We start from the raw sequence: 12,479 nt of genomic DNA on the forward strand, positions 1-12,479 counted from the left end.
GGAGAAGGACAGGTGAGAGGGGGAGGAGAAAGCTCAGAGTGGCCGGCCATGGGAGGAGGGGCCCTCTGAGCTGGCTAGGTTGCACAGGAGCTGGTTTCTCCTGGAGGCTAGAAAGGAACGAAGTCAACCACCTGGCCTTTGATGACACAGTCACGGAATTCTTTGAGAGTCCCAGAAAATGGGGATCTGGGGGGCGGGGGCAGAGAGTAGAAGACAGGCAGGTGGGCGAACTGCTGGCAGAGTGAGGCCAGGGTAAGGTCAGGGGTCTGAGTTCATGGTTGTTTTTCTGCCCACAAGCAATGAAGGAGAAGCTGGGGCAAGGAATTCAGAGCAGGTAGGTGGGCTTCCTCAGCATCTCTCTGACATGCACCTGGTGTAGGGCAGAAAGCATGGAGTACTCCAGTGTCCTGGGCTCCTAAGTGGCCCACAAGTTCTTGGGCCCTGGGTGGCCTAGTGGCTGAGGCTCTCCTGACATTCTTAGGGGAAAGAGACTATGAAGTCTCACTTCTGGGTCTCCTCCAGAACCTGGTCTGCCTGTGGTCCCGATGTTTCTAGGTGACAGTATTCCTTCTGCTCAGTCCCCAACAGACACAGAGGCCAAGGCCCCTTCACATTGCCATCTTAGCCTGTCTTTAGGTGACCCAGTCCCCTCTGCATCTCTTCCCAGCTGAGAGCTGGCCCTTCTGGATCCAGTATTCCTCTCTCTTCCAGGAAACCCCCTCTAGCATCTACAGTCCACCACCTCCTCTGGCTCCAGAGCACCTCCTGGTTATGGGCCTAGATTTGATCCCATCCATATTGGTGATAATCCATGCTGTGTGACTATGGTTTCCTCTAGGACCCAACAAGGGCAGGTCCTGAGTTTGTTTCTACTTCATGATGCAGAAATTTGATTTAACAGAAGTAAAAGTAAAAGGTTTCTCAATAAAAAAGATTCTCCAGGCCAAGTCATGAGTTTGTACCCTGCGGCCCCAGAGTAGTGAAATTGAATGACTAAAGCCTGGGGCAGCAGACTAATTTTCAGTCACCTTACTCAAATACGTCAAGGTAAACTGACCAATATAGTAAGACAACTTCATGATTATTAGGAATTGAGGTTCCTTCTATCTTTGGACCCACAATCCTTAGCATACAGATTTCATTGTCAGGGGCCCAAGATGGCTGCTTAAATGCCAACCATTATAGCCACAGTCTAGGCAAGAAGCAAAAATAAGGAGGATAATGAAAAAGGTTTACTATTATCTTCTGGTCTTACATATCACTGGTGACCTCTAGCTGCAAGGGAACATGAAAAATGTAATCTTTAATCTGGGCTTGGTACAACCTGGAAGAAAGATGAGGTTCTATTAGTAAGAAAAAAAAAGGGAGATACTGAGTAGAGAGAATGCAGTAAGTGGAGCCAGAGCCAGTAACCCCAACAAGCCACATAAGCCCTAAGACCTTGAACCTGGGTCAAGATGCTCTCTTTCATGGAGGAGAGAGACTTCAGGCAGGACTTTCCTCTGAGCCCACAGAGAGCAGGAGGCCACAGATCACCTGAGTATCTGCTCAGCAGAACTGCCTCTTGGCTGGAGTTTTTGGCTACACAGGAGAGAGTTGTTGGGAGGAGGACCAGGGGAGATAGACCAGCGACCTGATGATTTCATTCCTGTATTTGCTGTTTCATTGCGCATCTAAATTGTAGGTCTCCAAGAAATGCTTCTAGGAGGCAGTGGGCACCGTGACCGCCTCCTTCCCCCAACTCTCTTCTAATGAAACACCTTTGCCTGCCTCTGGCTCCTGCCAGGAGAGGCAAAGGATGCTGCCCAGAGCCTGCAATCCACCCTGCTGTTTCAATTAGGAAAGATGCGTCTTCTGAGGATGTCCACAGCGAGGCTGGTAATTAGGGAGCAAACTAACCGCCTGCTCATTCCAAACAGACTTGGACACCTCGGAAGGGGCTGCCTGAGTGGCTCTCATGCCCTCTTCCTGGTTCACTCTTAGCCAGCGCTGTTTGGACCCTTATTGGACAAACTCATTTTGAGTGCTCAGGATGTACAAAACAGGGGATAAGTAATAGGAAGATAGACCGCCTCGTTTCAAGTCATTATGAAGGAGAATCACAATGGTGAATTGACCAATGGGAGAGATGGAAGAGGAGGAGAGGGCTCAGTCTCATGTGACAGGAATAGAAGCACATTCACAGAATCCATGTTTCCTGAGCAATGACTGCGGGCTGGGCTCAGTCCTAGGCCCCAGAGTGCTAAAGGGAACAAAGGCCTGCCTTAGGGGACTCGCAATCTAGCTGGCATAAGTGGACAGTAAAGGAAAGAACAATGAAACCCAAATGCATGGGAAATAAAGTCAGCCTAGGAAACAGGGAGTGGTGGGGGTGGGGAAGGGTGCTATGTTCTGCTGGCTGATCAGGAGAGCTGCTCCTGGAGGTGGTGAAGCCATGGTGGAGTGAGCCTTGAGGACCCGCAGGCTTGCAGGCTGCAATGAGCAGAAGGGACAGCTAACTCAGAGGCCTGGACGGGGAGGTGCTCAGCACTTAAGAAGTGGCCAGCAAGGAGGCCAGCATGCTGGGAACAGTGAGGGAAGAGGAGAGAAACAGGACAGAGGTTAGTTGGTAAGAGAGGACAGATCAGGGAGGGCCTGATAGGCCACAGTGTCAAGGACACTGAGGGTGTTGAGAAGAGGGACGGCCTGCCACAGTGTGGAAAGAAGGCTGAGGGGACAAGAGTGGGAGCAGAGAGCTCAACCAAAAGACTATTTCAAGAATCAAAGAGGATGTGAACACTGTGGTCAAGGTAGTCTGGTGCAGGGCTGGGGATGTGGCTCAAGCAGTAGCGCGCTTACCTGGCATGCATGCAGCCCGGGTTTGATCCTCAGCACCACATACACACAAAGATGTTGGGTCCACCGAAAACTAAAAAATAAATATTAAAAAATGATTCCCTCTCTCTTTTTTTTTAAAAAAAAAAAAGGTAGTCTGGTGCAGCCAGGCACAGTGGCGCATGCCTGTAATCCCAGCAGCTTGGGAGGCTGAGGCAGGAGGATCACTAGTTCAAATCCAGCCTCTGCAACTTAGTGAGGCACTAAGCAATTCAGTGAGACCCTGTCTCTAAATCAAATACAAAAAGAACACTTAAAATTGGTCTAAGAATTAATAAAGGAATAAGTTTCACCTAAAGGAATAAGCTATGGTATAGTTGAATTAAGTGTTCAACTGAGGTTATCAGGAACTTGGTGATCTTCTCTGTGTCACCCTCCCCTTGTGGAGGCAAATGGACCTCTTTAACCCCAGTTAATGCTGCCAGCTTCTGAATTCTAATAGAAGCACCTGTTTCCCAGTGGTTTCAGCAAAAGTCTCAGAGGAGGATCTGATTGGCCTGGGTTGAAACATGTGACTACAACTGCACCTTGATTGGTTCAGCCTGGGTGACGCACCTATTCTCAGAGCCATGGGAATGAGGCCAACGCAGACCTCTTAGGCTAGAATGATAAGGAAATTTCACAAAAGGAAAAGATGGCTATGGCTTCTAGAAAAGGGGGTAACTGATGCTGATGGAGCAAAAACAATAGATATGTTTGACGTGGCATATATAGAACAGAGAGTCAGAGCACAGCTACCACTAGGTCAAAGAAAGAGAAAGACCAGATGGAAGGAGGGAGGAGGGTTCAAATATGAGAGAACTTGTTCCAACAGCAGATTAAGGAGAGAAGAGCCATCAGTGAGGACTTCCTGGAGGAGGAGAGACTGATTCAGAGGCAGAAGAAGGAGGGCACATTCAAGCAGGGAAAGAGTGGACTGATCCATTGCCACTGACCGGCACACAGCCTGGTGGGTCCCCTCCAGCAAGAAGGCAGTGAGGAGCAAGGGTACCTGCCCCATGCCCTTGGAACATGTCCCCTAACTGCCTCCCAGGTCACCTTTCTATTTGTGGAGCAGTCATCATGCCCCATGTTAGACACAGCTGCTGTTCCAAATGGATTATTGCAAATGATTTAATCACCCACATCGGCACTCCCTAGCTTCCAGGTGCCCCCCCCCCAGCTTCTACTCTCACATCAGGCTGTCAGGAGCTTTTCTGCAATTTACCCAGGCTGCTAGCCCATGAAAACATTTCAAAAGTACCATGCCTGCCCACAGTGGGGGCACAAAAGGAACCCCGACCGTGTACGGAGAAAGTTTTAGAATTTTAATTTATATTTTATTCTTTATTTATACTCTTTAAATTATTATTTTTTTTTGAGAGAGAGAGAATTTTTTAATATTTATTTTTCAGTTTTCGGTGGACACAACATCTTTATTTTATTTTTATGTGGTGCTGAGGATTGAACCCAGCCCCCGCCCCGTGCATGCCAGGCCAGCGCATTACTGTTTGAGCCACATCCCCAACTATTTTATATTTTGTTTTTTGGTACTGGGGATTTAACCCAAAGTTGCTCAGAGCCTTGCTAAATTGCTGAGGCTGGCCTTGAACCTGCAATCCTCCTTTCTCAGCCTCCCGAGCCTCTGGGATTACAGGGGAGCCACAGTGTACCCTATATAGCACCTTTATGCTATATGTTTTATAGCATAAAGAATAGATTAGCGGGGCTGGGGTTGTGGTTCAGTGATAGAGTGCTTGCCTCACACGCATGAGGCACTGAGTTTGATCCTCAGCACCACATAAAAATAAATATAAAATAAAGATACTGTGTCCATCTACAACTAAAAAGATATTTTTTAAAAAATAATAAATTAGCACAGAAAAGACACACATAATTTTAAAAACAAATTCATTTAAATATATATGGGGGTGTGCTTACATGTTTTTACTGATAGGAGAAAACTGTTAGAAATGTTTGGGGTTCACTCCCATTGATAATAATAGCCAGAAATTATATAAGCCAGGTGCCAGGTCGTCCAGTGTTCCTTTTATCCTCGCAACAGCTTGTTTTACAGATATGCAAACTGAAGCACAGAGAGGTTAAGGAACTTGCCTAAGGTCACTCAGCCTGGGAGATTCAGGGCTGAGATGTGTCCCCAGTAGTCTGGCTTAGATCCATGAAACTTCTCTGATGAGATGGAGGTTCTCAGACAGGAAGAGGGAGTCCTAGTTGATTGAGCTCATCCTTTGTTTCTGACAGGACAGCCCCTATACCATTTGAGATTAGTGACCAGGGACCTGCTGGAACAACCCCTTTCCCTGCCCACTCCTGCCACCCACAGCTCTCCCTTGCCAACACGACCTTTCCCATTCCCGTCATGCCTGTTACAATTTCAGCCATTTGTTTTCATTTCTCCTCTGGGAAAGTGGAGAACAGATGATGATCAGTTTTGTGGATGGGGACAGGGAGGGCTGATTGGTGGTTGGAATTCTGTCCTCTTAAAAAAAAAAAGTGTGTGTGTGTGTGTGTGTGTGTGTGTGTGTGTGTGTGTGTGTGTGTGTGTCTCCAAACAGAAGAAAGAAAAGAGGAAGCCAAAAAGAATCCTGGAGTCTTGGGGTGGAGGGGCTCAGGGCGGGGCTGCCAGGGGCACTTAAGCCAGGGCAGAGGAAGGAGCCCTGCAAGCTTTCATCTAGGAGACTGGGGTCCTCACACCAAATCTGGGGACTGAAGAGACAGGGTCTGCAGAGCTCATGTGCCCACTAGGAAGTGTGGGCAGCAGCAGGCAGAGTTCTGGAGGCATTTGAGAAAAGCTGGCTGTCCTCAAAGGGGAGAGACTCCTGCCCCAAAGAACTTGGGGCCCCGCCCCCCTCCCCCCAGGCCTTCTTGCCTACAGCTAAGTTCCCCAGGACTGTTCCCTTGATATGGAAAGCCGCTGATGCTCCCTTTGACCCTCTGGCCCTCACTGGAAGCAGAAGGGTGGTGCAGGGGCCAGTGTAAAGAGGCCAGATCCAGGGCCTCCAGTGTGCTGACGATTGTGTTATGTAGCAGGGGCTGACACTTCCTGAGCACCCACGAAATGCCACCCTTGGAGCCAGGTGCTTTTTGCTTTCTCATGCCTTCTCATTCTAGGAGGTATGTACAAAAATGTACCCCGAAAGCCTGTGTTAGATTAAATTAATCCCCACAGCAACAGTGCTGGGGGGTGGGGCCCCATGCCAGGTGATTAGGCCCCAGGCTCCACCTTCTTGCTTGGATTAAGGCCTCCATCACAGGAGCAGGTTCTTCACTGAAGGAGTGGGTTGCTTATAAAAGGACAAGGTGGGCCTCCTTTTTATTTTTTTCTCTCACTCTCTCACCTTCTGCCATGGATGTCACAGCAAGAAGGCCCCTTATTCTTGGATTTCTCAACCTCCAGAACTGTGAGCTAATATATTTGTTTATTATACATTGCCCAATCTCACAGCAGTACAAAATGAACTAAGACAAATGCATATCCTTATCCTCACTTACAGGTGAGCAACCCAAGGTTTAGCAACTCACGACGTTGCCCGTTGCCCATGGTGGGAGTTGGCAGTACAAGCCAGGATCTAAACCAGCCTGTGTTGCTCCACAGCTGTTCTCTTAAGGATTACTTTACCCTGCTCCAGCAGGCGTCCCCAAGTCCCTGTAATCTGGCTCTAAAGGGAAATCCATCCTCTGAAAACATTCGCTTCTGACAGCAGCTGCAGGCTGAACTTTGATCATGATCTCAGACTGGGCCCCCACCCTGGGCACACACTAAGCTCTGGCCTCTAAGCACACTGAGCCCCTACTCTGGTTATGCATTAAGCCCCAACCCTGGCCACAGTCCAAGCTCTGACTGGTCACACACTGAACCCTGATCCTAGTTACAGACCCTGGTCACACACTGAGCCTGGTCACACACTGAGCCTCAACCCTAGCCACACGCTGATCCCTGATGAATTACATACAGAATAAAGGCCGCCATAATCATTTGTTGAGAAAACACTTGCTGCTGGACTCCTGAGACATGGGCTCAGATCATGACTTCCTTGGTAAGGGTGTGGAAAGTTTACGCCATGTGGGATACTGATGAGGGAAAATTCAGAGTTTGGTTGGAGGTTCACAGTCTGGATGTGCCTCTTCCAGCAATCGAGCACAGTATCTGAGCAGATGGGCCCTGGGAGGCACAGCAGAAGGCACCAAGCAGCTAGGATGACCAAGTAAGGCAGAGCCTGGAGTCAGGCTTCCAAGGAGGCAACGGCATGAGCGGGGAGAGCCTTGTCTGCCCAGCCAGCCCACAGCCCCGTTAACTGGCCTCACCCACTCTCTCAGGGGCAAAAAGGAGCTGTCCCGAGAGTTCCCCAGGAACCTTGGGCAGGTCTAACAAGAGAGGTGGCCTATTCTCCTATAGGTCAACCAAGTCCATTTTCCATGCTTGGTGTGAATCTTAACTTACCTACAGCATGGACCTCCTGGGTCCTCCCAGAAGCCCTAGCTGGGAGCAATGCAGAAATGGCACTTCCCGGTTTCCAGAGGAAGCATCCTGGATCCAGAGAGAAAAGAAGACGATCTGAGGTCTATCCACACTTCTCTAAGAAGCCCTCCTGATTTCTGTGGTCCTCCTAGAGCTCTTCATCCCCTTCCCACCTGGCATTGAGGACCCAGGGCTTGTTTTCAGGACCATATTCTGTCTTCACAATTGGGCAGGCTCAGATGTTGGCATGAGTGATGGCGTGGATGAATGCATTCATTACTGGGTGGCTGCCTTGCCATACAGAGAGGGTCTGTGTCAATGTCACAGATACCCCCAAATGGCTTCTCCACGCCTCCCCAGGGACCTGGCCTCAAGTCCCCTCTCCCCTTCACTGCAAAGACCAGGCTAGTCCTGGCTGGGGTGCTTGGAGTTGTTAAACCACTATGTGGGCAAGTCATTTTCCTGTGTGTGCAGTTCCCTTGTGGGAAATTAGAATCGCCATTGTTCCCACCTCAAAGGGTTACTGCAAGGGTTGCAGTTGGTGGTGCATGTAGAACAGACTGTGAGTGATGCACCTGGCATGATGCCTGGCACTTAGTAGGTGGTCAATTCAGCAGATACCTGGTTCCTGCCCTCTCACTACCACTTTCTTACATTCTAGTTGATGAGAATTGGGCTGAGCAGCCCCTGTCTGGCCAAGGGAGGTCTAAACCCCAAATCCCTTATCCCAAATGAGTCCCCAGACACCCTCCCGCCTGCCTCACACCCCGTGCACCATTCCAGCCACTTTCCAGCTCTGCCTCCACCCCACCCCTGTGTTCTTGTACTTGTTGGTTTAATGTGCACAATACAATTAAGGCAAAATGGGTTCCCATCAAACCCCAGCAACTTCCTTCTCCCCACTACGCCCCAGCATCACTGGCCCCATCCACTCCCTCCCTCTGGGACCATGGTGTTTAATTTGAGGACATGATTCCCTGAATAATTCTCCTTCCCTGGAGCTTCCCACATACCCCAGAGAACCCTTGGAAACGAAGATGGGGTTCTATTGATGGAAAGTCCTGGGAATCGGGGTCAGAGCCCAGGGAGAAAGGAAGCAGCAGTCAGGACATTGCCAGAGCGCAGCTCAGGTGGTAGAGCCAGGGCTGCTTTCTGCCTTGACCTCCAAGAAGCGCACAGGTCCTCTCCAGAACTGTCCACCTGGTTCCCATCCCCCACCAGTGGAGCCGGGACTGGTAGCTCCTCTGCATCTATTCTGGGGTCGGGCAAGCTTCCCTGGCATCAGACAAGACCCTGAGGCAAAAGGTGGCCAGTCTCAGGGGTGTGCTTGCAAGTTCCTGCTGGCATGCGCAGGGCAAGCCTGAGCTTACCCTGAACTGTCCACTGCAGCTGAACTGAAACCAGAAATTAGCAGAGAAGAGGTGATGCTGGGCCCAGAGACATTCACTGCACTGAGGGCTCTCTTCTGCTTGGCATTCAGTGGCCTCCTTTTGTTGGAGACAGTGCAGGAAGGGAGATCACCACGATGGTTCCTATCACCATTGGATCCATTCTGTAGAGTCCCTTGTTCATTCCACAGACATTTCTTGATGTATACTGAGTGCCAGTCCCTGGGCTGGGTGCTGGGATCATGGAGGTGAATCAGGCAGGGACTCTCTCCTCAAGGACTTCCTAGGCCAGGGAGGAAGCAGAGCCACACATAAGTAGTACCACAAAGATTGGTAGGATCTCGGGGGAGGAATTTAACTTGGAGGGGTCAGGGAGGGCTTCCCTGGGAAGGTAGTGTTTGAATTGGGCTAAAAGTAGGAGTTCACTCAATTAAAACGTGGGGAAGCCTTGTTCCAGGTCCAGAGCCTGCCCACAGCATATCTCATTAGCAATCAGCAGATCACCTACCCACAATGCAATGTCAGCCCCAGAATTCCTGCCCAACTCTGCTGCTGTCCCACCCCAGCCTGGCCTGGCCTGGGAAATCTGAGATTCAGCCCTAGGGAGGCTGCCAGCTGGACCCTGAGCCACAAACTAGGCTCCTTTACCGACACTTGGGTCTCATCTATGCCAGCACCTTCTAGGGCCTGGACTTCTGCCTACAGGAAACCCCACCCCCTGGCCTCTCCAGTCTCCCTGATGCCACCTGTGGCGTACCAGGTCTCCAAGTCCATATTTCCAGCTGGACAATGCAAGACCTTGGAGTTGGAGCCCAGGGACATACACATCTGGATTTGTGTTCTGGCACCACAGTGGTGAGATCCAAGGCCAAGTGCCTCCCTGACTGAACCTCATTTCCATGGTCTGCACAGTGAGGATCCTATGAGATAACTAAGATGCATGGAGTGTGTTCCCAAAGCTTGGGACACGAAGTGGGTGGTAAATGGCAGCTATTAATGTCAAGTGAATTATTATTTTGATTCAGAAAGGGCAATTGCCCAGCTCATAGACTTTGAGCTGTGGAACCTACCCAGCCAGGGGACTTGCAGGACTTCGGGGGCACCAGGGTGGAACCCAGGACTGGGTACTAGGAAGTATTGCTAGAAAGGACCTCAGAGGCCTTAGCCCCCTGCCCAGGGCCCAGACTTGGGCAGGGTGACCTACAGTTGGCAATTTCCCTTTCAAGCACCTCCCAAACACACACACACACACACACACACACACACACACACACACACACACATTCTCTCTCTCTCTCTCTCTCTCTCTCTCTCTCTCCCCCCCCCCTCCTCTCTCCTCTCTTCATTAGCATGAGAATAGGGTGCCGGCTGGAATCCCAGGGCCCAGAGGTATTTGTATTCTAAAGAGCTTCTTCTGTTCCCTCAAAGTCGTGGCTACCAGAGCTGGGAGGCTGGGTGGGATCCAGTGGCCACTTTGGGAGGGCAGCAGGAGAGAGGGGAGCCCACCAGAAAGGGCCGCCCTGTGCCCAAGAGGTTGCAGAGGGCCCTACACCCAAGATGCAGCCGTAATGCTCTTACCTTCCCCTCAACCCCACCCTCATAGTGAGCTGTAGTTGTGGGGTGGGGAGAGGGTGCTCCCTAGTCTAAAAGAGTATATGTAATAAGTGCTTAGATTTATTTTTTGCCTCAACCTTTTATTTCTTTGACATTTTAAATCCTGTTCTATTAAGGGGAGGAGTTTGAGGCTGGTATGCTTATCACAAAGGAACCTGGAATTTTAAAAGGCTGAGAAACACTGCCCAATGGCATTAATAATAATAACCATGACAATAGCTAGCAGTTGGGTGCATAGGCCTCAAGCCAGGTATTATGCTAGGCATGTTACCTACATTTCCTTTTTTTAATCCTTACTAGAATCCTGAGATACTATTACAATCTCCGATTTACAGGTCAGGCAACTAGAGTTCAGAAGAATAAATTAACTTGTCCAGGATCAAAAAGCCAGTGAACAGCAGTAGGGACTGCGGTGCCCAAGCACCCCACCGCACCTGCGACTGCCTCTGGAAAGGAGTAGAAGCGAGCCTGCTGTAGTGACGTCCCCATCCACTGCCAAGGAGGACTGACAGCACCCAGGCTACTCAACCCGGTGAGCTCCTGTGCAGCTGTGGGGCTGGGCACAGCGACATTTCCAAGGGCACCGCAGGAGAGTCAGAGAGCAAAGACAAAGCACCCCACATCTGCCACCCACAAGGAAAGAAGAATCCCGGATCCTGGACCTGCCCTGGGAGAATGTTCTTCCCTTGTCTGTCACTTGTCACTATGGTGCAGATACACTGGACACCTTCCCCGCCCACCTCCCCTCCTCTCCACCTCCTACCCCCTTCCCCCAGAAGCCAAGAACACACCTAGTGCCTCAGCTACTCTGAAAGGATGAAGAGGTTCCTGAGCCCCAGCACAGGGTCCCAGCCACAGCCCCCAACCCAGCCCCCAACCCAGCCCCCAGGCGGAGGCAGGCCAGGACCCACCCCTGCTGCTAGCCCCCTCTGGGAAATTTGTCCTTTGCTTCCTATTTCTTCAGGATTGGGGGGTTTCATACAAACCAGAAGCCCTAACGTCTGGCTTTATCATTTCCATATCTGGCTGTCCCAGGACCCATGTGGTGTGGGAGATTCTGACGGATCCTTGTATGTTTTGTGTGACCCAAACAGGAGGTGCTGGTGGGATTTCAGGTACCATGGCAAAGACACGCGAGGTGATCCTTGGTATCTGTGTGGGGCCAACCAAGGACCCGAAGTCTGGAGGTGGGGGTGGGGCTGGCTGGGTGCTGAGGGGCGCCTGGGGAGGCGTCACCTTGCCCCGCTTTTCATCTGCTGCTCATTATCCTCCTCGCTCTGCCTGAGAAGGTAATTAAGTCTTCCTCCCATCAAAAGCTGAGGCTGGCTTCACCCCAAGGCCTGGCTGCCGTGGAAGGGAGATAATGAGCGCTCTCAGCAGGCCTGGGGAGGGCAGTGGAGCAAGAAAATTCCAGCAATCCAAGATGTCCTGCAGGTCAAGGGTGTGAGTCCTGTCGTCCTGTGCCCTGGGGTTCAAGACCTGGCCATGGAGGGGACCTGAGGGGAGGGGGACATGCTCACAAGTCACTCTGGTAATGACACAGACAACTTGGACAGGGACCAAGGTTGCTCTGGGAGCTCAGAACGGTGTCACAGATTCTCTTATTCCACAAGGACGATGCTGGTGGTGGTGAAGGTGAAGAGGCTCCCTCTCTTGTTGGTGTCCTCATCATTCACCAGGCACTGTGCTGAGCCCTGGTTCCACACGATTTCATCTGGTGACGACCTCTCCACAACCCTTTTGAGGCAGCTTCTTGTCCTTCCCTCACTTTTTCCAGAGATGGGACCTGAAGCTGATTTAATGTGCCCCAGTTACACACAAGTGGGGACAGAAAAGCTTCCTGGAGAAGGAAGGATGAGAAGATGAAGGAGGCTGCAGCAGAGGGGCAGGGAGGACAGAGGCTGGGGTGCTGGGTTGTGGGGAGGAGGCCAGCAGGGAGGGTGGCAGCTGGTCCTGGGGGTGAAGGAGAGCCACTAAATGTCTAGGAGCACGGAGGTAACGGGCACATGCCGTAGCAACAGTGTTGTAGGCTGGGGAGAAAGGTCTGGCCTGCAGCCTGGCTTGGCCCCAGAAACCCCCATTCCTGCCTCTGACCCAGCAGAGGAAGTGGTCCCTGGAGCCCACCCAGCAGGAAAGCACTTTGG

The 12,479-nt window shown here is 51.1% G+C and overlaps 1 long non-coding RNA gene across 1 annotated transcript; it reads left to right on the forward strand.

Moving 5' to 3' along the window:
* The first annotated feature begins 9,271 nt into the window (after nt 1–9,271).
* LOC144377513 (uncharacterized) lies at nt 9,272–11,333 on the forward strand. Its single transcript, XR_013438517.1, has 2 exons — nt 9,272–9,576; nt 10,671–11,333. It is a non-coding gene; the product is annotated as an uncharacterized LOC144377513 (long non-coding RNA).
* The last annotated feature ends 1,146 nt before the right edge of the window (nt 11,334–12,479 follow it).

The sequence above is a fragment of the Ictidomys tridecemlineatus genome, chromosome 5, assembly GCF_052094955.1.
Source record: "Ictidomys tridecemlineatus isolate mIctTri1 chromosome 5, mIctTri1.hap1, whole genome shotgun sequence".
NCBI classification, from domain to species: Eukaryota; Metazoa; Chordata; class Mammalia; order Rodentia; family Sciuridae; genus Ictidomys; species Ictidomys tridecemlineatus.